The 24,619-nt window shown below is 38.2% G+C and overlaps 1 long non-coding RNA gene across 1 annotated transcript in view; it reads right to left on the minus strand.

The window, feature by feature from the left end:
- LOC109027973 (uncharacterized) overlaps positions 1–23,903 on the minus strand; it is a 131,134-nt gene extending 107,231 nt beyond the window's left edge. Inside the window, exon 1 of the long non-coding RNA XR_010135005.1 lies at positions 23,683–23,903. This is a non-coding gene — a long non-coding RNA (uncharacterized lncRNA). The remainder of the gene's footprint in view (positions 1–23,682) is intronic.
- Positions 23,904–24,619: the final 716 nt, after the last annotated feature.

Raw genomic sequence — 24,619 nt, forward strand, 5'->3', positions numbered from 1 at the left:
AAATAACGGTAATTACATCTTTTTATTTTCTAGATTATGCACACTGCTTTCGGGAAATTTTATCAGGCAGATGGTAAAAGATGTTCCTTTGCCAGGATTTCCCAGTGGCCACACTGTTGACATGGTTTGGGCCAGATCATTGTTGTGGGGCTTTCCTGTGCACTGGAGAATGTTTAGCAGCATCCCAGGTCTCTACCCACGAGATGCCAGTAGCACCTCGCCCCAGTAGTGACAATCAGAAATGCCTTCAGATCTTGCCTAATAGCTCCAGGTTTCTGAGAACCACTGCCCCAAACCAGCTCAGTGACTGATGCAGTAGCTACAATAGGTGGCTTTACTGCAGGAGTGGCTGCAGGAATGGAGCTGAGTCAGGTACACTGAGGAGTATTTTGGAGGAAGGGACATCTGCATCGGTGACTGATAGGATGTGGGAGACACTAGAGAAAAGGAAATGAGGTTGACGGTGAGGTTTATACCATGAGCAACTGCATGGTGCCATCTACTGAGCTAAAAGAATAAGAGGAGAAGTAGGATGGCGGATATCAAAATCATGAATGTAATTTATTCATGTTGATTTCAGATATCTAAGGCATACCAAAATCAAGAATTTTGTTAATAATGCAAACGTTTGGGACAATTTTTTCGTTGTTTATCGACTTTTTGTTGTCTATTTAACAGCAAGTGCTTTATTCTAGATAGATGGCAATTTTTAAATTTATATTAGGAAACAACCATGCCACGAGCAAATGTTTTTGTCAGGGCTCTTTTAAATGTATAAATGGGCCAGGTGTGGTGGCTCATGCCTGTAATCCTAGCACTTTGGGAGGCAGAGGTGGGCGGATCACCTGAGGTCAGGAGTTCAAGACCAGCCTGGCCAACATGGCGAAACCCCATCTCTACTAAAAATACAAAAATTAGCCAAGCATGGTGGTGGGCACCTGTAATCCTAGCTCTTTGGGAGGCTGAGGCAGGAGAACTGCTTGAACCCAGGAGGTGAAAGTTGCAGTGAGCCGAGATCATGCCATTGCACTCCAGCCTGGGCAAGAAGAGCGAAACTCTGTCACCAAAAAAAAAAAAGTATAAATGAACACTAGTATCTTTTTTCTTTTTATTCTGAATGAATTTCAAACTTACAGAAATATTGCAAGAATAGTGCAAAGAATTCCCGTGTACCCTTTACCCAGATCACCAATACTGAATATTTTGCTAAATGTGACTTTTTGTTTTTGAAAAAATGTCAGACTTACAGAAAAATTTCAGGAATAGTACAGAGAATTCTTGTTTACTTGTCTGTAGTTTCCCTCAATCTTATGAGTTTACTTGCTTTATCCTTTTCTCTATTAATGTGCATATTTTTTTCTGAGACATTTGTAAGTAAGTTACAGGCATGATGTTCCTTTACTCCTAAATGAACCATGTGTATTTTCTAAAAGCAAACTCAGTTATAAAAGTCAGGAAATTAACATGGTTGTTGTTATAATACTATCATCTTATCTATAGACCTTACTCAAATTTTTGCCCATTCTTTTAATTTTGTCCTTTATAGCCAAAGAAGATTAAATTTAGATCCAGGATCCAGTTTGGGAACTGCATTTTCTTCTCATGCCTGATCTTGGTGTCTTTAAGTATACATCATTTTGTTTGTTTGTTTGTTTGTTTTTTACTTTTATTTTAGGTTCAAAGGTACACGTTCAGGTTTGTTATATAGGTAAACTCATGTCACGGGAATTTGGTGTACAGATTATTTCATCACCCAGGTACTAAGCCTATGCCCAATAGTTATTTTTTCTGATCCTCTCCCTTCTCCCATCCTCCATCCTTAAGTAGGCCCCAGTGTCTGTTGTTCCCCTCTGTGTCCATGATTTCTCATCATTTAGCTCCCACTTATAAGTGAGAACATGTGGTATTTGGCTTTCTGTTCCTGAGTTAGTTTGCTAAGGATAGTGGCCTCCAGCTCCAATCATGTTTCTGCAAAAGACATGATGTCGTTCTTTGTTATGGTGTATATGTACCATATACATATACATATAGCCGGGCATGGGGGCACAGCAGTCTGTGGTTCTAGCTACTCAAGAGGCTGAGGCAGAAGAATCGCTTGAACCTGGAAGGCGGAGGTTGCAGTGAACTGAGATTGTGCCACTGCACTCCAGCCTAGGCGACAAAAGTGAAACTCTGTCTCCAAAAAAAAAGGAAAAAGAAAGAAGAAGAAGAAGAAAAGGGAAAGAAAAAAGAAAACACAGTGTCTTCCTTCTCAATGCCAGCTTCCTGGGTGCTGCTGCTGTCACAGCATCCCAACTCCTTAATTTTCTCAGTCTACCTGAATGCCAGTGTTTGTTCCCACAAGAGAACAATCAAGTTCTATTTGTAAAAAGCCAGGGAGGGAGGGCACTGTTCTTTATGTCCCTAAGCCTTCATCCTTCCACCCTCAGATTTCTTTTCTTTATCCAACTGGGATATTTTCTTTATCCAACTGGGACAATAATTTTAATGTCCAATTTTACTGTCATGATTCCTAATCTATTTGCGAAGACTTGCTTACTCAGATTCTATCTCTAGATTTCCTCCTCCATCAACTCTTCAACTGTGAACATGACTGAGAATTTCACTTTCAGCCCTTTTCTCCATATGCTTTTTTCCAACGTTAGATCTCAAATATCATTACCGTGCATAACATTATAACCCCTCTATTAATGAATACTATAACATTAATTCTTTATGTAAAAAAATTGCTAAAACATCATGCACTTGAAAATCTAAATCTTTCTGAATTTTCTTCAAGTTATATCCACAAACTAGAATTCCCTTTCCTCTTCCTCTTCCTTCCAGGCGGTGAAACCCATTTATCTTCTTCAGATCTAATTCAAATGCCACATTCCCTGTGGAGTTCACTATCCTATCTGTGAGAAATTAGTAACTCCTTCCACTGTTTTCTGGCAGCCCTGATATAGGCCCTTCCATCACAGCACCTAACACCATCAGAGCTAGAGTAAAACAACTTTGTATATAGCATGCCAAGTAAATTATGAGCATCTTGAGGGATAGAAACTGACTTGTTCATCTTCATAAGTGTCCCATGAGGCCTGGAAAATTATCTGAATATATATGCTTTTAATAGATATTTGTTAAATTAAAATACGGGAATAGATAAGCCTCTGGGGTAATCTGAACGGGTGACTTTGAAGAACTAGTGCTAGCTAGTAGAATAAGGGGAAAGCAGGGTTGTCAGGGTACCCAACTGATTAAATGACTGTTACCAAAACAGGTGTTTACTCCAACAGAGCATAAGATTCTATTAGAGTAAATTAACTAGTGGCCTAATTCACTGTTAAGAAGCTAAGAAGCCAAGAACAACTCTTCTAACTTTCCTCAGTGGGTTACTGTATGTGACTGAGAAGCTTCAAAACAAACTGGCTGGGCACAGTGGCTCATGCCTGTAATCCCAACAATTTGGGAGGCCAAGGAGGGAGGATCGCTTCATGCCAGGAATTTGAGGCCAGCCTGGGCAACATAACAAGACCCTGTCTCTACAAAACACAAAAAATTAGCTGGGTGTGATGGTGCACTCCTGTAGTCCCAGTTACTTGCAAGGCTGAGGTGGGAGGATTGCTTGAACCCAGGAGTTCAAGGCTGCAGTGAGCTACAATCATGCTATTGCCCTCCAGCTTGGACAACAGAGCAAGATCCTATCTCAAAACTAAATAAATACATAATAAAAACAAACAAAACTAAGGGCTGCAAAGAACTAAAAAAAAAGTGCTCCATCAAAGTTGCTGCCTACCCTAGCCTGAATATTTGTGCCCCCAAAATTCAGCTGAAATCCTAACCCCCTATGTAATGATACCACAAGGTAGGGCCTGGCCTCTAGGAGGTCATAAGGTTGGAGGCTTTATGAATGGGATTGGTTCCCTTCATGAAAGAGACCCCAAAATGCTCCCTGGCCTGCTGCACCATGTTAGGACACAGAAAAGACAACTGTCTGTGAACCAGGAAGCAGGCCCTCACTAGACAACTGAATCTGCTAGTGCCTTGATCTTGGACTTCCCAACCTCCAAAACTGTGAGAAATCAATTTCTGTGGTGTATGAGCCACGCAGTCTGTGGTATTCTGATAGCAGTCCAAATGGACAAATATACTCCCCTAATGCAGAGGAGCACCACGATGAGGAAACAAATAAGACTTCATTCTCAACTGACCATCCTATTAGAAAATATATTGTTGGCCAGGTGCAGTTGCTCATGCCTACAATCCCAGCACTTTGGGAGGCCGAGGCAGGTGGATAGCCTGAGGTCAGGAGTTTGAGACCAGCCTGGCCAGTAGAGACTGGTGAAACCCCATCTCTACTAAAAGTACAAAAAATTAGCCGGGCATGGGGGCACAGCAGTCTGTGGTTCTAGCTACTCAGGAGGCTGAGGCAAAAGAATTGCTTTAACCCAGAAGGCAGAGGTTGCAATGAACCAAGATTGTGCCATTGCACTCCAGCCTGGGTGACCAAAGTGAAACTCTGTCTCCAAAAAAAAAAGGAAAAGAAAAAGAAAATACAGTGTCTTCCTTCTCAGTGCCAGCTTCCTAGGTGCTGCTGCTGTCACAGGATCCCAACTCCTTGCTTAATTTTCTCACAGTCTACCTGAATGCCAGTGTATATTCCCACAAGAGAGCAATCAAGTTCTATTTGTAAAAAGCCGGGGAGGGAGGGCACTGTTCTTTATGTCCCTAAGCCTTCATCCTTCAACCCTCAGATAAAACTATTCGAGGGAAGAAAGTGAAAGGATCCACCCTGTGCTCTCAAGTGCAAAGTAATCACAGAAAAATACACTTACCTAAAGTTGCTGAATGACGCAAGTCTGTTAGATGCTATTGCTTATTTTTAGGTGTTGCCATGATACATCTAAATACAAGCACAGTACCTTGCAAGAAGCTGTGATGTGGTAGAAAGAGCGGTGATCTCAGAAATGTAAGGTGAGTGGCTTCTGAATCACAGCTAAGATGAGAATCACACAGCCCATCTCACGTGGAAATGGGGTAACAGATGTGATGGCACCTTTTGGTCCTAGAGCCCAATCTAAATGTTAAGAATCACTAAAACAACTTTTGTTGCCTTCCTGAAAATTAAATAGTAATCACAAAGTTGTGGTAGAGAAACAGACTATTTTATATTGGTCTTGTACCAGATAGAACATCAAATTCCTGAACCTCTAGTAATTCCTAAATGTCAAAATCCTTAAACATGAAAAAAATGTACAGTGTATGAATTCAATAAGTGTATCAATTGCAATTACATTTATTTGAAAAAAAAACAACCTATCATATTGGTAAGTAGAATATACTTTCTGTCCTTTTGGGGCCCCTGGGGGTTGTTAATTTTCTGAAAAATTGAAGGATGCATACTTATTTTCTTTATCAATTAAAAAATATGAAATCACGTAAGTATGGTAGTTCTTTTTTTTTTTTCTTTTTTGAGACAGGTTCTCACTCTGTCACCCAGTCTCAAGTGCAGTGACATGATCTTGGCTCACTGCAGCCTCAACCTCCTGGGCTCAAGTGATCCTCCCACCTCAGCCTTCTAAGTAGCTGAGAGTACAGGCACATAGCACCACACCCCGCTAATTTTGTTTTGTTTTGTTTTTTTAGAGACAAGGTTTCACTATGTTTCCCAGGATGGTCTTGAATTCCTGGGCTCAAGCAATCCTCCTGCCTTGGCTTCCCAAAATGCTGGGATTATAGACGTGAGCCACTGTGCCCAGCCAATTCTTGCATTCTTAACAATAAATTAGGCCTCTTGATCTTTTTTATTCTAATAACATCCATTGCTAAGTATTACCAAAGATCAAGTTGAAAGGCAAGTCATGTTATTCAATAAATAGGAAGACCCGCTCCTACCTTATTCTGTTACTGGCAATTGCATCAGCCTATTACATAATCATATCACCTGGCACACACTAAGCACAAATCATTTGTCAGAAACTATTTGAAGTTTTCCACACATATTAACTCATTTGTATTGTATGTACTAACTGTGAACAGTTTTCTATTTTAACTAACTTGGAATAATTTTCTTTTTATGACTTCATATTTTGTCTACAATTTTGCCATTCTGAGAGCGAATGAGAAATGTTTTCACCTACCACCAAAAGGGAGTTCCATTCAGCAAAGGAGACAGTCAGCAGAGTAATAAGGCAACCTTCCAAATGGAGGAAAATATTTGCAAACCACATATCTGATAAGGGGTTGATTTCCAAAATATATAAGGAATCCCTAAAACTCAACAGCAAAAATAATAATAATAAATTTAAAAATGGGCAAAGGATTTGAATAGACATTTCTCCAAAGAAGACATGCAAATGACCAAAAGGTATATGAAAGATGCTCAACATTGCTAATTATCAGGGAAATCTAAGTTAAAATGACAATGAGGGCCAGGCACAGTGGCTCATGCCTGTAATCCCAGCACTTCGGGAGACCAAGGCAGGCAGATCACCTGAGGTCAGGAGTTTGAGACAAGCCTAGCTAACATGGTGAAACCTTGTTTCTACTAAAAATACAAAAATTAGCCAGGTACGGTGGTGCATGCCTGAAGTCCCAGCTACTTGATAGTCTGAGGAAGGAGAACCTCTTGAATCTGGGAGGTGGAGGCTGCAGTGAGCTGAGATCATGCCACTGTACTCCAGCCTGGGTGACAGAGCAAGACCCTATCTCGAAAAAAAAAAAAGACAATGAGATATTACCTCATATCTCTTAGGATGGTTATTACCAAAAATAATAATAAGTGTTGGTGAGGTGGCAAAGAAATTGGAACCCTTGTACACTGTTGGGTGTAATATAAAATGGTGCAGCCACTATCAAAAACAGTGTGAAGGATGCTCAAATAACTAAAAACAGAACTACTATACTATCCAGCAATCCCATTTCGGGGTATATCCAAAACAATTGAAATCAGGATCTCAAAAAGATACCTACATTCCCATGCTTATTGCAACATTATTCACAATAGCCAAGATTTGAGGGATGAATAGATAAAGAAAATGTGGTATATCCATACAATGGAATATTATTCAGCCTTATAAAAGGAAATCCTACCTCTGGTGACAACATGGATGGACCTAGAAGGGATTATTCTAAGGAAGTCAGTGATGGAAGGTTGAATACATGATTCCTCTTATAGGAGATATCTAATATCATCAAAGATAAAGAAGTAGATAGTAGAATCATGGAGATGGGGGAAGGGGATATGAGAAGCCGTCATTCAATGGGTATAAAATTACAGTTAGGCCACACATGTTGGCTCACGCCTGTAATCCCAACACTTCAGGAGGCCAAGGCAGGAGATCACTTGAGCCCAGGAATTGAGGACGAGCCTGAGCAACATATGGAGACTCTATCTCTACAAAAAAAATTTTAACTTGTCAGGCATGGTGGTGCACACCTATGGTCCCAAATACTTGGCAAGCTGAGGCAAGAAGAATACTTGAGCCCAGAAGATCCAGGCTGCATTGAGCTGTGTTGACACCACTGCACTACAGCTTGGGCAACAGAGTAAGACTCTGTCTCAAGAAACAAACAAATAAATAAAGTTACAGTTATACTGGATAAGTAAGTTCCTCAGATCTGCTATATGACAAAGTACCTGTAGTTAACAATAAGGTATTGTGCACTTAAAATTTTGCTGGCTATCCATGTGCAGAAAATTGAAACTAGACCCCTTTCTCACACCTTATACAAAATTAACTCAAGATAGACTAAAGATTTAAATGTAAAACCCAAAACTATAACAACCCTAGAAGAAAATCTAGGCAGTACCCTTCAGGACATAGTCATGGGCAAAGATTTTATGATGAAATTGCCAAAAGCAATTGTAACAAAAGAAAAATTTACAATTGGGATCTAAGCAAACTAAAGAACTGTTGTAAAGCACAAGAAACTATCATCAGAGTGAACAGGCAACCTACAGAGTGGGAAAAAAAATTTTGCAATCTATCCATCTGACAAAGGTCTAATATCCAGAATCACAAGGAACTCAAACAAATTTACAAGAAAAAACAACACCATCAAAAAGTGGGCAAAGGACATGAACAGACACTTCTCAAAAGAAGACATTCATGCAGCCAACAAACATGAAAAAAAGCTCAACATCACTGATCATTAGAGAAATGCAAATCAAAACCACAATGAGATACCATCTCATGCCAGTCAGAACAGCCATTATTAAAAAGTCAGGAAACAACAGATGCTGGTGAGGTTATGGAGAAATAGGAATGCTTTTACACTATTGGTGGGAATGTAAATTAGTTCAACCATCGTGGAAGACAGCGTGGCAATTCCTCAGAGATCTAGAACCAGAAATACCATGTGACCCAGTAATTCCATTACTGGGTATACACCCAGGGGAATATAAGACATTCTATTACAAAGATACATGCACACATTATGTTCATTGCAGCACTATTCACAGTAGCAAGGACATGGAATCAACTCAAATGCCTATCAATAATATACTGTGTAAAGAAAATGTGGTACATATATACCATGGAATACTATGAAGCCGTAAAAAGGAATGAGATCATGTCCTTTGCAGGGACATGGATGAAGCTGAAAGCCATTATCTTCAGCAAACTAATGCAGGAACAGAAAACCAAACACCTCATGTTCTTACTTCTAAGTGGGAGCTGAACAATGAGAACACATGGACACAGGGAGGGGAACAACACACACTGGGGCCTGTTGGGGGAAAGGGGAGTTGGGGGGAAAGTACTAGGAAAAATAGTTAATGCATGCAGGGCTTAATACCTAGGTGATGGGTTGATAGGTGCAGCAAACCACCATGGCACACGTTTACCTATGTAACAAACCTGCATATCCTGCACATGCACCCCAGAACTAAAAATAAAATAAAATAAAATTTTATTAAGAGCATAGAGCTCATCTTAAGTATTCTCACACACAAAAAAGGGAGGATTTACCAGGAAACTTTTGGAGGTGATAGATATGTTTATCACCTGGATTGTGGTGGTGGCAACATGAGTGTATACATAGTCCAAATTCACCAAATGGCGTAATTAATTATGTGCAGTTTTTTAAATACCAGTTATACCTCAGTAAAGCTGGAAAAAATAAAGTCACAAGGCAATGTATCAAAAGGTAATAGAATGTTAAGTGGCACTGACATTAATAAAAAGGGACCATTTGTTTGCAAAAGTAATAACACTTTTATCCAAGCCCATGGCCTAAGTAACCTAGCATGCATTCACTGCCTACTGGATTTTTTTCTGAACATGCTTGATTGCATGATTACAATTTAAAAACGGCAAATTGAGCATATGTCCTCATTATCTGTGAATAAACTGTCAACTTGGTTGACTGACAAAAAAGAGAGTTCCACCCCAGTACAATGAAATGACATATATTTATGTCAAGAACTCTAAAGAACTCCAAGTTTATTTCAAGTTTTATCTATAAAAATAAAAAGAGGCTAGGCGTGGTGGCTCACACTTGTAATCCCAGCACTTTGGGAGGCCGAGGCGGGTGGATCACGAGGTCAGGAGTTTGAGACCAGCCCGGCTAAGATGGTAAAACCCCATCTCTACTAAAAATACAAAAATTAACCGGGCATGGTGGCCAGTGCCTGTAATTTCAGCTACTCGGGAGGCTGAGGCAGGAGAATCGCTTGAACCCAGGAGGTGGAGGTTGCAGTGAGCCGAGATCGTGCCAATGCACTCTAACCTGGGCAACAGAGCAAGACTCTGTCTGAAAAAAAATAAAATAAAATAAAAAATAAAAATAAAAAGAGTGGGTGGGCGCAGTGGCTCACACCTATAGTCCTAGCACTTTGGGAACCCAAGGCAGGTGGATCAGGAGTTTGAGACCAGCCTGGCCAACAGGGTGAAACCCTGTCTCTACTAAAAATATAAAAATTAGCTGAGTGTTGTGGTGCATGCCTGTAATCCCAGCTACTCAGGAGGCTGAGGCATGAGAATCACTTGAACCCAAGAGGCAGAGGCTACGTTGAGTGGAGATTGTGCCACTGCCCACTGCACTCCAGCCTGGGCAACAGAGCGAGGCTGTGCCTCAATAAATTAATTAATTAATTAAAAAGTGTAATTTATCCCCATTATAGTAAATAGGTTAGTCAATTGAGCTAAAAATATTATATAATTAGTGAATTCAAATTTTCAAAGGAAAATTTAAGAATGGATATCTTTATATAAACAGGCAAAAATATATACTACTTCTAATTAATGTTTCAAGATAGTAATCATTTTTTCTCCAAAAAATTGAAACTCTATAAGGAACTCTATAGCTAAAATTCCAAGTACATAATTTCCATCAGATATAATTGTCTAAGACATATCTCTACTGAGATTAATCAGAGAGAGAAATTGAAAAGAAGTGGGCAAATGCAGATGGTTTAAAATATCCACCAAACCCAAGAAGCGAATTCTACACCCACATGAAAAACATCTCATTTCAAATACAAAACTGAAAAGCTCAGATCAGTGCATCTAAAGGACTCACCACACCTGCAGGCTTACGACAGTCACCTGCTCACTGCTTACTGGCCTCTGACCATCAATGACAAAGTGGGCAGAAGCATCCCAAAGCCCCCCTTTCCCTCCCTGCAGGAAGGCTGCTGTAAAGAGGAAGCTGGAGATGTTTCTCGAAGCCAGGCAGCCAGTAACAAAGGCACGAAGCACTTGGCAAATGCTGTGCCTAGCAAGTTACATGTCATTATCTCAATTCTTTCAATGTCACCCATGAAATACTAGTTACAATCATTCTCTATATTTCACATTGGAGAAACAGAGGCTTAGATGGGTCAAATACTTTATCAAAGGTCTCACAGTAAGGGACAAAGAACAAAATCAAATGCAAGTCTGTCTGATACCAAAGTCCATTTTCTTAACCACAACACTATATAGCCTAAATGTGATGGCCTCCACCATAGAAAATTATCACTTTAATATCAACTGCCTAATTCAGGCTACTCATACATCTTCTTTTGTAGAAGAGTGTATCTCACATTAAAGAGAATGACCCATCTTTTGAGACAATTATCTATCTTTTTTAAAAAGAAAAATATAAGTCTAAATCTAAAAATCTATGTTGATTTTGAAGTGTGTATATTAAGGATAATGTTTGTTCCAAATACAAACTTTGGTTACTCTTATATGCTATAGAACTACTTATTTATTAAATTATTTAGTTATGATTTAAACTCATCAACAATATCCACATCTAATTAACAATTCTAAACAGCTCTATAGTAATAATCTTGCTAAATATTTGTATTGTTTTCCCCATGCTATTTTTTAAATTATCTTAATTTAGAGTTTTGAGTATCATACTAGAATATAGAAAACTAGGTAGCCCTCTTTAGCTCCATTACTTAATTCCTCCTAAAATATGAGGTACTTCAATTTAAATGTCCTGCACATTGAGAAACGTAACAGGCAACATAAGTAGAGTGTGTGTGTGTGTGTGTGTGTGTGAGAGAGAGAGAGAGAGAGAGATTAAATTCTAAATAATATTATTTTATTGTTAATTCAAGAACTTATGTGACCTTAATTTCCAAGGCAAAATAAATTTGCCTAAGTTCAGTGGGAAAAAAAGACACTTACTTGTTGATATGGTTTGCCTCTGTCCCCACCCAAATCTCATCTTGTATTCCCATAACCGCCATGTGTCATGGGAGGGAGCCAGTGGGAGGTAATTTAATCATGGAGGCAATTACCCTCATGCTATTCTCATGATAGTTAATTCTCACAATAGCTGATTGCTTTATAAGGGGCCTTTCCCCTCTAGCTCAGCACTTCTCCTTGCTGCCACCATGTGAAGAAGGTGTTTGCTTTCCCTTCCACCATCATTTTAAGTTTCCTGAGGCCTCTCAGCCATGCTGAACTATAAGTCAATCAAACCTCTTTCGTTTGTAAATTATCCAGTCTCAGGTATGTCTTTATTAGCAGCATGAGAACAGACTAATAGACTTGCATACTTTGCTATTTGCATAGTTGATTTATTACCTACTTTAAGTTTTCCTCAAATGCTAAAATCCCTGGTCCTTCTTGTGACAGTATGATGCAAATTCCAGAGGTAGCCCATGCTGGCCACCAAATACAAACAGCAAGGATGTTTTGTGGGTGCAAGACACCTGGTCTTGGTAATAGTCACAATCCTGAGTTTGACTTTAATTCTGATTACCGATGTCCTCATGAAGATGGAGGCATTGGTCAACCATGACCTACCTACTTCCATGACTCTGGTTGTTCACCTCAGTGATGAGTTTCTCTACAAAACTTTTAGGTTTACATTCTAGAATTGGAAGAAATGACATGGATCATCTCTATATACCAAGCTGCTTATTTTATAAATGAAAAATTGAGATTGGGGGATATAATTTGCCAAAGGTCACTCTATTTATAGCTTCAATTTTTGGTGCTAAGATTGCTAGAATAACATGAGAAGTAAGCTGAGTGGAAGAGGATCAGTGCAGCTTCTGGAGAAGCTCAAATTTGGGAATGTCTAGATTAAAAAGCAGGTCAGTTGGGTGAGTTTTAATTCTGGTTCCATCCATTTCTAACCTTGGGGAATTCACTTAAATTCATGAATCTCCATTTTCTACTCTACAAGATAAGCAAGCAAAGACTCTCAAAATCTCCAATAACCTTGAGCAAATGAGGAAGGTAAAATGTGTATTCCTGATTGTTGAATAGAGAACAAAATTTGTGATAACCTCAAGACTGGAAGTGTTAGAATATAATAATAGCTAATTTTTATTGATCATTTACTATTTTCTAAATATGGTGGTAGATGCTCTACGTGCATTTTTTTATTTAATCATCTCAACTTTGAGATAGATTCTACTATTATGTTGATGTTGCAGGTGAGGAATGGAAAGTTAGGTTAAGTAACTGATTCAAGGTTTCTACCTATTAAGTGGGGCAATAAGGATTTTAGCCCAGGTTGGCTAACTCTAAAGCAATGCTTTAAATACTGCACCGCCCTTTGGATAACTCATTTTGCTGGCATGTTTCTCAACGAGTCACTTTTCTGGACTTTTTTCTCTGAGAACAAACACGCTTCTCCATGACTCCTGATAAAATCCATTTCCTAGCTCTGCGGGCAGCCATTCACTCCATTTCCGTTCCCACTGGCATCTGTAAATTAGCCTCTGGTAATTATCTGTGTGGGAAGCAGCCAGCAGCGCACAGAACATTGTAACTGTTGGTCAGCTTCCAACATGGGAATTCAGCATTCCTGAGTCATAAATCAACCGACCATGGCCCAACTTGAGGATGTATTTGCTCATGCTTTAAAAATAGGCTTAAATTCCAGAGTGGTGGGCAAATACACCTTTTGATATTTACCTGAAATACTAAATCCGCCATCCAAAAGAAAGAACAGGTGTTCACACCTTGCCCTCAAAGACAATTGATTCCCACTCTGTTTGACCAGATGGTGAGTACAATTTGGGAGCACCTGTCCCCTCTTGAGAATGTCTTGTCTCTAGTTCCAGAAGTCATATTCCAGGACCAGAAATGCTGCCTTAGAAATAGCTTTAAGTAATTCAAAAGTTAACGTTTAGGCACGATAACAGGAGAATAACTTATTCACCCAAGAGGCCTAAAATTTCACAGAGTTCTATTTTGTTACATCACTGGACACTGGAACACTTTTTTTATAGTGTTTCGTTTTAGAGGAACTGAAGCACATGGGGAAGATGAAACTAGAACTACCCAAAAGAATAGGGAATTTTGGGCTTACGTCAGATGTGTCTGCAAAACTACAGTATGTGGGCCAATCTGCCTGCTGCCTGTTTTAGTAAATAAAGATTTATTAGAACTCAGCCACATCCATTTGTTGGTGTATTGTTTATGGCTGCTTTCGTAGGACACAGCAGAGTTGAGTAGTTACGGCAGAGATTGTAAAATACGTAAAGCCTAAAATATTTATTATATGGCCCTTTACAGAAAAAGTTTGCTGACCACTGGCTTAAGGCATGGAGAATGGGAAAGTTTAATGTACTTACTTCTTTGGAAGTTTTTATAAGATTTTTTTTATCATTTTATCTTTAAAGGAAAAAGCAGAAGTACTCAGATCAGGTTACCCATTGTATCTCATTTAAGAAACTGCAAACTAGATATCTGGAGACTACATACTGAACTGGGCCAGCAGGAGGAAAGGGGAGAGTATCAGCTGTTCTAAATGGCGTCAGTTCTATTAGCAGATGGTCACAGTGCCACTCCCATAACAAGGAACAAAACTTCAAACTCTACCATTAAAACACCTCAATACTGTTAGAGGTATCCCACAATAGCAAGCTGTACTTATTGACATAAGAAGGGAAGAGAAAGAAAGAAAGGATGCCAGACATAATGGAAGACACATCTGAGGGCACTGAAGACGTATTTATCTCATCACAATATCTAGGCCTAGCCATGTAATTCCCTTTAAAAGTGTGTGGAAATGGGCCAAGAAGAAGCTAAACAAACAGGTCTTGCTGGGTGTTCCCCTCAGTAGTATGTTAGTATTAGATCATACCCTTTCTGTCTAATCACATTTCTACATGGCTGTCCATACTTTGTTGAATCTAAGAATAAATATGGACATTTTTTTAAAATAGAACCGCCATATTATCTAGCAATGCCACTACCGGGTATTTATCCAAAGGAAAATAAATCAGTATATCAAAAGAATAGCTGCACACCTATGCTTATCCCAACACTGTTCACAATAGCAAATATATGGAATCGATGAACAGATAAGAAAAATATGGTATGTATACACAAACATTATTCTGCCATAAAAAATAAAATCATATCATTTGCAGCAACACGGATGAAACTGAAGGTAATTAAGTGAAATAATGCAGGCACAGAAGGACATACATTACATGTTCTCACTTACATGTGGGAGCTGAAAGAAAGCTGATCTCATGAAGATGGAGAATAGAAAGATACCAGAGGCTAGGAAGGGTCTGTGGCTGGGACTGAAGAGACTGGTTAGTGGGTGGAAACACACAGCTAGATAGAAGAAATAAGCTCCAATATTCTATAGCAGAGTAGAGTGACTACAGTTAGCAACAGTGTATTGTATATTGCAAAGTAGCTAGAATAGAAGACTTGAGATGTTATGTTACCGACACACAGAAATGATAAATACTCAAGGTGATGGACACTCCAAACACCCTCACTTGGTCACTACACATTCTATGCATGTAGCAAATACTCAACCTGTAGCCCATCGATATGTAAAATACTTTGTATCAATTTTTCTTCAAATGGACACTTTTCTGTGTCTGTTTGGGTTTTCATTCTGAAGGCTCCCATGTCACGTAAAACTATGACCAAGTAAATTTGTATGCCTTTTTTTCTTTCCTATTAAAAACTGTGAAAAAAATAAGAAACCATGTAAAATAAGTCTTCTCTGAGGGCTGAGATTCAGACCCTAAAAGTAAAGAACAAAAAACATGATTGATTCTTTGGTCTAAGCAGGAGACGAAGAACAGATTTAAAGAGACGGCACTTAAGATAAATAAACCACATCCTAAAATAAAAGACGGTTATAATTTTCTACTGAGAATCTAGTCTTCAACACTTGTATTTCAAAATACCTCAGTCTCTTTTATTCCCGAATCATCTTGGGATTCCACTGAGAAAGTAGCAACTTAAATTAGATTGGCAGGTGATTAAGGAAATGACCAAATTAATTTTTACCTTCAAAACAGTATCCTGGAAATTCTCAAATTTAAAAATTTACTGAAGCACAAATTGGTACTGCATGTTGACTTGGTGAACTGAAATTAGTCCTTTAAGCAATGCACAAGCATATCTGATAGCCCAGTGCTGCCATCCCAAAGTAGCTTGATAGTTCTCAGTTCACCTTCTACATAAAGCAACATTGAAAAATTGATTATAAAAATAGTTCTCCAAGGAAACCCACCTGCTAGTGCTAGTAGAAAAAAAAAAAGTAAAGAAGGCTAAGAAAATGATAGTTTTCTAAAGCCATAAAATAGAAAGCTATTGGCTACATGCTATATTGTGATAGTCATGAATGCGGGCATTTCAAAGTGCTGTTAGTTATATCCCATGCTTATGTCAAATGAGGTATCAGGGCAGGGAAGGGTATAAAGAAATCCAGTTGTGGTACTGTATATTCTGGGACTTGTAGTGTATCATATACACATTGGTCCAAAATATCAATTCATTTAGCAGTGGGTTTTGAGTGCCTCCTTGGTAGAGGAGGACCATGTTCATGAATGTAAGATTCTAGAGGTGAATGTAACCATAAACCAAGTGCAGACAGTGGGGGCAAGTACAATCTCTGCATACTGCTATGTCGCGATACAGTGACTTTGAAACCATTCAGCATATTTGACAGTCAATAGTAAAGAAAAACTAATGTGGAGGCTTTAGGGGACAATATTTCAAGACGGTAAAAGATATAGTCCTTCTGGAAGATCAAATGAAGAGCAAATACCTGGAAGTTATCTACTACAGCATCCAACAGGAAACTTCAGAGAACTATTTGGTATTCTCAATAAAATGTATTTTTGAATTTTCTACTATAAAATAATAGAGTACTGCTATCTGGAGAGAACAGGTCAGAATAAGAAATTTAAAATGTGATGAAAATGGTAAAAATTTGTAAAAAAAAAATAGATGAAATGAAAATGAAAAATGTAATGAGACACAGATGAATATGCAGGAGTTTAGGATTCTACTCTGAGAATTCACAGGGGCATACATGTCTGCTCATCAGTTTTCATTATTTTTATTATTTGCATGTCTTTGGATGGAAATATGTATGCATTTTTAGGATATAAGCCAGTCAGTGGGTTATAGAGTATATGCACATTCGATGTTAGTAAATACTGTCAAACAATTTCCAAAGTGGCTGTACTAATTTGCATTCCCATCAGCAGTGTATGAGAGTTCCAATTACCCCCATCCTTGACAACACTTGACTTTTAGAGTAGCTACTTTTTCAAAACTAGAATTGGGGTGTGCGTGTGTGTGTGTGTGTGTGTGTATGTGTGTATTTGTATCAATTTCTGGTTTTAATTTGCATTTCTCTGTTGCCTAGTAAATGTGACCAACATTTTATGTTTCCTACCCCTTGGATGTACTTTTTTGGGTTCACATCTTTTATCCATTTTCTACTGGACATTCTACCTTTTTCTTATTAACTTGTAGGAGTTCTTTACGTATTATAAATACAAGTCCCATTCTGAAGCTTGCCTTTTCATTTTAATAATTTTGATGAACACAATAATTTATCAATTTCCCCTTGTAATTGGATTTTTTGTACCATTTTGAATGCTATTTAAGAAATTTTTGCCTAGATTTCTTAGGCAAATTGTTTAGAATGTTTTCCCCCTCCCAGATGAAAATTGTCTGTATTTTTTTCTAAGAGCTTTATTGTTTTACTTTGCCTATCAAGATCTGTGATTCATCTGGAATTTATTTTTGTGCATCAAGAGTCAAGAGACACTTTTCTATATTGATATCCAGTTGAACCAACACTATTAGCAATGAAAAACCTTTGACCGTCAATATGGTCACCAATCAAATGACCACATATGCGAGTCATCATTGACATTTGTATGATGTTGAATCTTCTTACCTACTTGTTCTGACCTAAAGCTAATTCCAGTGAATCTAGAACACTTAGTGCAATCTTCAGATCACAGTGGAAGTTCATGGAAACCACATGACAAAAGGAGTTACAACCTAAGTCCACCACACAGTTGGCCCAATGGGATGCTGAACCTATTCCTCAGATGTTTTTTAGTTTCTGTGTATATGGTTGGAATAAACAATCAGCAGCTGACAAAACATCCACATTGGCTTTCTAATACATTAAGAATTATTATGCAAAGAAGAGCCAGTATATCTCCCTCTCCCTACCAAAATATTAAACCAAAAGTAATATATCTTCATGGAAAATTCTTAATTTAATGCTACCATAAATAATTTGAAAGATACAGGACTAATGACTCCTGTCATACCACCATTTGAATCACCATTTGGTCTATGCAAGAAGACAACTGGAGTTTGGGAGATAGCATTAAATCATTGATAACTCAACTAGGTGATGATTTTAATTGGAGCTGCTCTTCCAGATGTGGTCTCTTTATTGTGATCAAATCACAGTAAATAAATAAATAAATAAATAAATAAATAAATAAATAAATAAAAGGCAACAAAACCCCTATTACTTAGTAGCAGATATTATCCTGGTAAATGCTTTTTTCTATCCCATGAAACAAAAATTACCAGAAATATTTTGGGTTTTTTACTTTTTAAAATTTATTTTTAACTGACAAATAATAATTGTACATATTCATGGGGTACATAGTGATGTTTTGGTATATATATGGTGATCAGATCAGGGTAATTAGTATATCCATCTCATTTATCAGTCTTTTTTTTTTAAACTTTTTTTAACCTCTTAAGTTCAGGGGTACATGTGCAGAATTTGTTGCATAGGTAAGCTTGTGTCATGGGGTTTGTTGTAGAGATTATTTCATCACCCAGGTATTAAGCCTAGTACTCATTAGTTATTTTTCCTGATCCTCTCCTTTGTCCCAACCTCCACCCTCCAATAGGCCCCAGTGTGTGTTGTTCCCCAATACATGTCCATGTGGTCTCATCATTTAGCTCCCACTTATAAGTGAGAACATATCATATTTGGCTTCCTGTTCCTGCGTTACTTTGCTGAGGATAATGCCTTCCAGCTCCTTTCATGTCCCTGCAAATGTCATGATCTCATTATTTTTTATGCCTGCACAGTATTCCATGGTGTATATGTACCACATTTTCTTTATCCAGTCTGTCATTGATGGACATTTAGGTTGATTCCATGTCTTAGCTCTTAGCATTTTGTTTTCATTTGGTAGGGTCAGAAGCACAACTTTTCAAAAATTTGACACAATGATATCTCACCTCTCCAAAACCAAAGGCTTCAACATCCCACATGACATTGCACTGGTCTACTGTATCCTGCTAAATGAACCTGATAAGCAGGAAGTAGCAGACATCAAGATGCATGCCAACAGACGAAAAACAAATTCTTGAAAAATCGCCACACTGTCTTCCACAATGGTTGAACTAGTTTACAGTCCCACCAACAGTGTAAAAGTGTTCCTATTTCTCCACATCCTCTAGCACCTGTTGTTTCCTGACTTTTTAATGATTGCCATTCTAACTGGTGTGAGATGGTATCTCATTGTGGTTTCGATTTGCATTTCTCTGATGGCTAGTGATGATGAGCATTTTTTCATGTGTCTGTTGGCTGCATAAATGTCTTGAGAAGTGTCTGTTCATATCCTTTGCCCACTTTTTGATGGGGTTGTTTGATTTTTTCTTGCAAATTTAAGTTCTTTGTAGATTCTGGATTTTAGCCCTTTGTCAGATGGGTAGATTGTAAAACTAACAATCATTCTGAGCAAACTATCGCAAGGACAGAAAACCAAATGCCGCATGTTCTCACTCATAGGTGGGAATTGAAAAATGAGAGCACTTGGACACAGGGTAGGGAACATCACACACCGGGGCCTGTCGTGGGGTGGGGGGAGGGGGGAGGGATAGCATTAGGAGATATACCTAATGTAAATGACGAGTTAATGGGTGCAGCACACCAACATGGCACATGTATACATATGTAACAAACCTGCACGTTATGCATATGTACCCTAGAACTGAAATTTATAAAAAGAAAAAGAAAAACAAATTCAGTGTAGAGGCTGGGTCAGTAAAGTTTCTAAGGAGTCCAAAGGTCTGAGTCATACTAGAATATCCCTTTCAACATGAAAGGCAATTTGCTGCACATTAATCTCACCAACGGAGTATCGATCATTTTTGTGGCCCACTTTAATTTTAAGAAAAACATGTCCCATACTTGGGTATGATATGCTGACCTGTTTATTGAGCATTCTAAAAGACTGTCAAACATGAGTGGGCTCAGAGCAAGAGAAGGCTTGTTGTTCATTGTTCGTTGCAGAGCATGCAACTCTGCCACTTGAACTTTATGACCCAGCAAAGTCAGCAGTTCTCAGATGTGCACAATCAGGATACTGTGTGAAAATTGTAGCAAGCCCCAGTAGAGTATTCCTAGAGGATTTTGCTGTAATTATTATTTTGAATAAAACTTTTTGGTGGCTACTGGAACTTGTAGAGTCAATGCTTCAACATGGGACACCCAATGAACATACAAGTGGAGTTATCTATCCTGAATTGGGTATTAGCTGATCCCCTAAGCCATAAGTCTAGAGTGCCCAGCAAGACTCCATAATCAAGTGGAAAAGGTAAATATATGAAATTGAATTCAAATAGATGTTAAGGCACAAAATATGAGTTTGCTTTCTATTTCCACTGTGCATACTCATACTGCAATGTAATGTTGCCAACAACTTGGGGTACATAGTGATATTTTGATACATATAATATCAAAACATAAGGAGGACCCTACATTAAGTTGATTGAGAAGGAAAATACTATTTCCTGCTTTACCAGCTAGCTCTGGATTATATGAGAGTAAATCAGAATTTCCAACAGCATGTTGTTGCCCACTTTATTCAGAAAAAAAAATGGTCTGAGGTGTGACTCTTTCTCATTTCTTGGGAAATAGCTAATAGTTTGTCCATATGTATATATATATATATATACACACACATACATACAGCATATATATATATACATACAGCATATATATATATACATACAGCATATATATATATACTAAAAAGCTAATAGAGGAATTAATACCTGATTAACACAAAACAAAAGGACATAAGACAGATAAGACAAATAGAAAAATAGCAAAGTGATGGAACTAAGTATAACTGTAACAGTCATCACATCAAAATGTAAATGGTCTAGATATCCCTAAAGACAGATTAATTTTAAAAAGGAAGACCTAACTGCCTACTGTCTACAGGAAACACACTTCAAACACAAAGGCATAAATAAATTGAATGTAAAAGGATAGAATATCATACAAACACTAATCAAAATAAAGCCAGAATGGCTATATTAATATCAGAAAAAATAAACTTTAAGACAAGGAATATTATTAGATCCAAAAAGGAAATTTTATAATGATAAAAGGGTTAATAAATCAGGGAGATATAACAAATGTAAAGTTATATGCCCCTAAGAGCTTTAATATACATGAAAGGAATAAAGTAAAAAAAGGGATAAATGGAGAATTCAAAACATTATTTCTTAATATACCTCTTACAGTAATTGATCAAATGACTAGGCAAAATATCATTAAAGATAAAAAAATTTGAAAAACACTATCCACCACTTTAATTTGGTATATAAATTAAAAGTCTTAAAAGTACACATTTTGATCAAATAATTACATTCCTAGGAATCTAAAGAATCAGAAATAGGAACAAACCTATAACACAAAATATCCATCTAACTTCATTTCTAATGGTAAGAAATAGATATAACCTAAATTTCTTATTTTTGTTTTTTAGACATGGGGAGTCTCACTATATTGTCCAAGCTGGACCAGAACTCCTGGACTCAAGTGATGCTCCCAGAGGTATCAGCCTCTCGAGTAGCTGGGTCCATAGGTGTATACCACTGTGCCTGGCTCTAAATTTTTAATAACACTGAATTTTAGGTATTGCAAATGATCATATGTATATACAAACACTAAACATTTTTATGAAAATATATTAACCTAAGTATTTTACCTAACACTATCTGAGAAAAAGATAAACTTTTAACAACAGTCATAGGCAGGTAGTGGGGAGGTAAGGGAACTTTGACCTTCTGTAGTTTATATTTCTATAATATTAAAATTTCAAAAGTAAATCTATATTACTTTTTTAATCAGAACAAAGTATTAAGAAAAAGCAGAATGTGAAATTGAATACACAGAAGAATTATCTACGTAAAGCTTTGCTATGAATACATAGAGAATATGGCCCCTTCCCTTAAGAGGCTTAGAACTGTAGGGGCAGCTGAGAGATACTCAGGTATAGAGTGATTACAGCTGCCATGAAAGTACATGATGTGGCACCTGCCTGAGATTGGGATGGGAGCGGGTGAGCAGTAGGTGGGAGGCTTTGGAGAAACAATCTTTACGGAAAAGCTAAGACAGAGAAAGTTACTCATTTGACCCATCTGCAGCATTTGGCTGTTGACAATTTCCTTCTTAATTTCAACATTCCTGGTTTCATCTTACGTGTCTGACCACTTCTCTGTCTCTTTGATTCGCTCATCTTTTTCTACCTACTTTTAAATCTTGAAGTTCCTCAAAACTTGGTGGGGGAGATTCTAAAAATGGCTACAATGCTAAGTAAATACAGAGATGCTGAGGAAACTGAGATGGCATGGGAGGAGCCTAGAGACAGTATACAATTCTTTCCCCTCTTTACAATTTTGAAGTTTTATTTTATTATTATTACTATTATTTTGAGATGGAGACTCACTCTGTTGCCCCAGCTGGAGTGCAATTTGTTATCACAACAATACACAAACAGGCCAGGTGTGGTGACTCACGCCTGTAATCCCAGCACTTTGGGAGGCCAAGGTGGGCAGATTATCTGAGGTCAAGAGTTCAAGACCAGCCTGACCAACATGGTGAAACCCCATCTCTACTAAAAATACAAAAATTAGCCAGCCATGGTGGCGGGTGCCTGTAATCTCAGCTACTCAGGAAGCTGAGGCAGGAGAATTGCTTGAACCCAGGAGGCAGAGGTTGCAGTGAGCCGAGATCACCCCACTGCACTCCAGCCTGGGAGAAAGAGCCAGACTCCATCTAAAAAAAAAAAAAAAAAAAGTTTAAGAAATCAAATAATGTAAAACTAATTACGAAAAGAGGCATCTCTCCTCCACCAGTCTGTAGCCTTCTTCTCCTCCACCATCCTCCCGGTGTAGTTCTATCCCAGCTGTAAACTAAATCATGATATAGTGTTTCCATCATTAGGAGTGCATTAAGAAAGGTCTTGTAATTACATTTCTTTCTTGTCCTGTTTTCTGGGATTTGGAAAAATTATTAATGCCTCTTGCTTTTTTCTTCTAATTAGAAAGTCTCAGGGTCTCCCACACATTCATAAATCCTCGTCAAAACTATTTTCTGTGTGGTCAAATGCATCAGATAATCTACGTTTCTAAAACTACACCCTCTCCATTTTAAATTCTCTGTAGTTAGAGAATTATTTCTGACTCCTGAGGCGGGCAAGGGTGATTGGCTGGCTTCTCAGGTGGGGAGGTGGGCACGGGGGATGGCGTCAGAAAGTATGACAGAAACTTTCAGGTAACCCCCTCTGCTTTTAGTCCCATGACTTAACCTCATCCTCCCTGGAGCCAGCTGCTACCAAATCCTGAAAGGTCTCAATTCTCATCAGCCAGTGCTAGGTTTCCATCTTCCTCTGTTCTGCTTTCAATCTTGGAAAAATGTGTTTACATCTCCCGTCCACTACTGCCTCTTCTCTTTCTCTAAAATCTTATGGTTTGACGTATTTTACTGTCAATTTAGTGAGAATTGGGAAAGGCAGAAAGAGGAATGTCTTCAGTCCATCATTGAACAGCACTCCTATCCTTACCTTTTTAATCAACTTGTACCAAAGTTACCTTTTCTTCTGTACAATTCCTTTCTCAGCTACCCATGTACCTGTGTGTGCCCCTCCTAACCCATGTAGTCAAGTTCCCACTTCCCTTCTTCCCTCACCTGGCCGATCTTGATCTCCTGTTAACCTTTTCCTGTGGAATAATGTCCTGGATATCAGATGCAGACAAGAAGAAACAAAAGAAACTTGAGAATATTTTGAATATGGTTGTTGTTCTCTGAGAAGTCATCTGGCTCCTTCCCTCAAGGAGAGGCCACTTCCCTAACTCAATGTCCTCAGGAAAAAGTTAGCCTTGGTAGCTCACCCATCATCCCTTCATCATGCAGGGCTCCCAGGTCACAATGAGGTTCAGCCAGCTGACCTGCAATGCATTCTTATTCCTGGAATGTTGACGTCTCCCTGGTAACAATTTCCATGGGTTCTCCCTTCTTTTTAGGTTGCCATTTAACAGAGTATTGAAAGCTGCAAACTTTTCTGGAATTCTTCCTGAAATTACTTTCATTTGGGGACATTATACTAATCCCATTATATAGCAGGCTCAAATTTCTAAAAGGGTCGTTGGGCACACATACTATGAAATACCCACATGTATGCCTCTCTTGTCTATCTATACTCACTCCTCGGGTGCCCTCATCCCATTTATGCTTTTACATGCCATCTCTATGCTGGTGGCTCACACATGTATTTCTAAAGTCCTGGCCTCAACATGTGTATATTTGACTGTCTACTCTACTTTTCTACTTGGTTGTCTAATATGTATCTCCTAACACAGTCAAAACCAAGCTGTCAGTGCAGCAAACTTTAGCTCTGGTAATCTTTTCATTATTAGATTATAAATGATTTTTTAAAGTTCTTTTATCTGTATATATCACCAGCATCTGACTGAGAAATTGACTGTATTTTGGTTTCTTAGTCATGGACTCGTCAGATATCCATCTCATCAAGGTATCTATCTTAGGGCTGTTTTGAAGGTCTGGGCTTTTACGACCCCATGGTAGATCTAAGGGACTTTTGTTTAAAACAAAAAAACACCAACAA

The sequence above is a fragment of the Gorilla gorilla genome, chromosome 7, assembly GCF_029281585.2.
Source record: "Gorilla gorilla gorilla isolate KB3781 chromosome 7, NHGRI_mGorGor1-v2.1_pri, whole genome shotgun sequence".
NCBI lineage: Eukaryota > Metazoa > Chordata > Mammalia > Primates > Hominidae > Gorilla > Gorilla gorilla.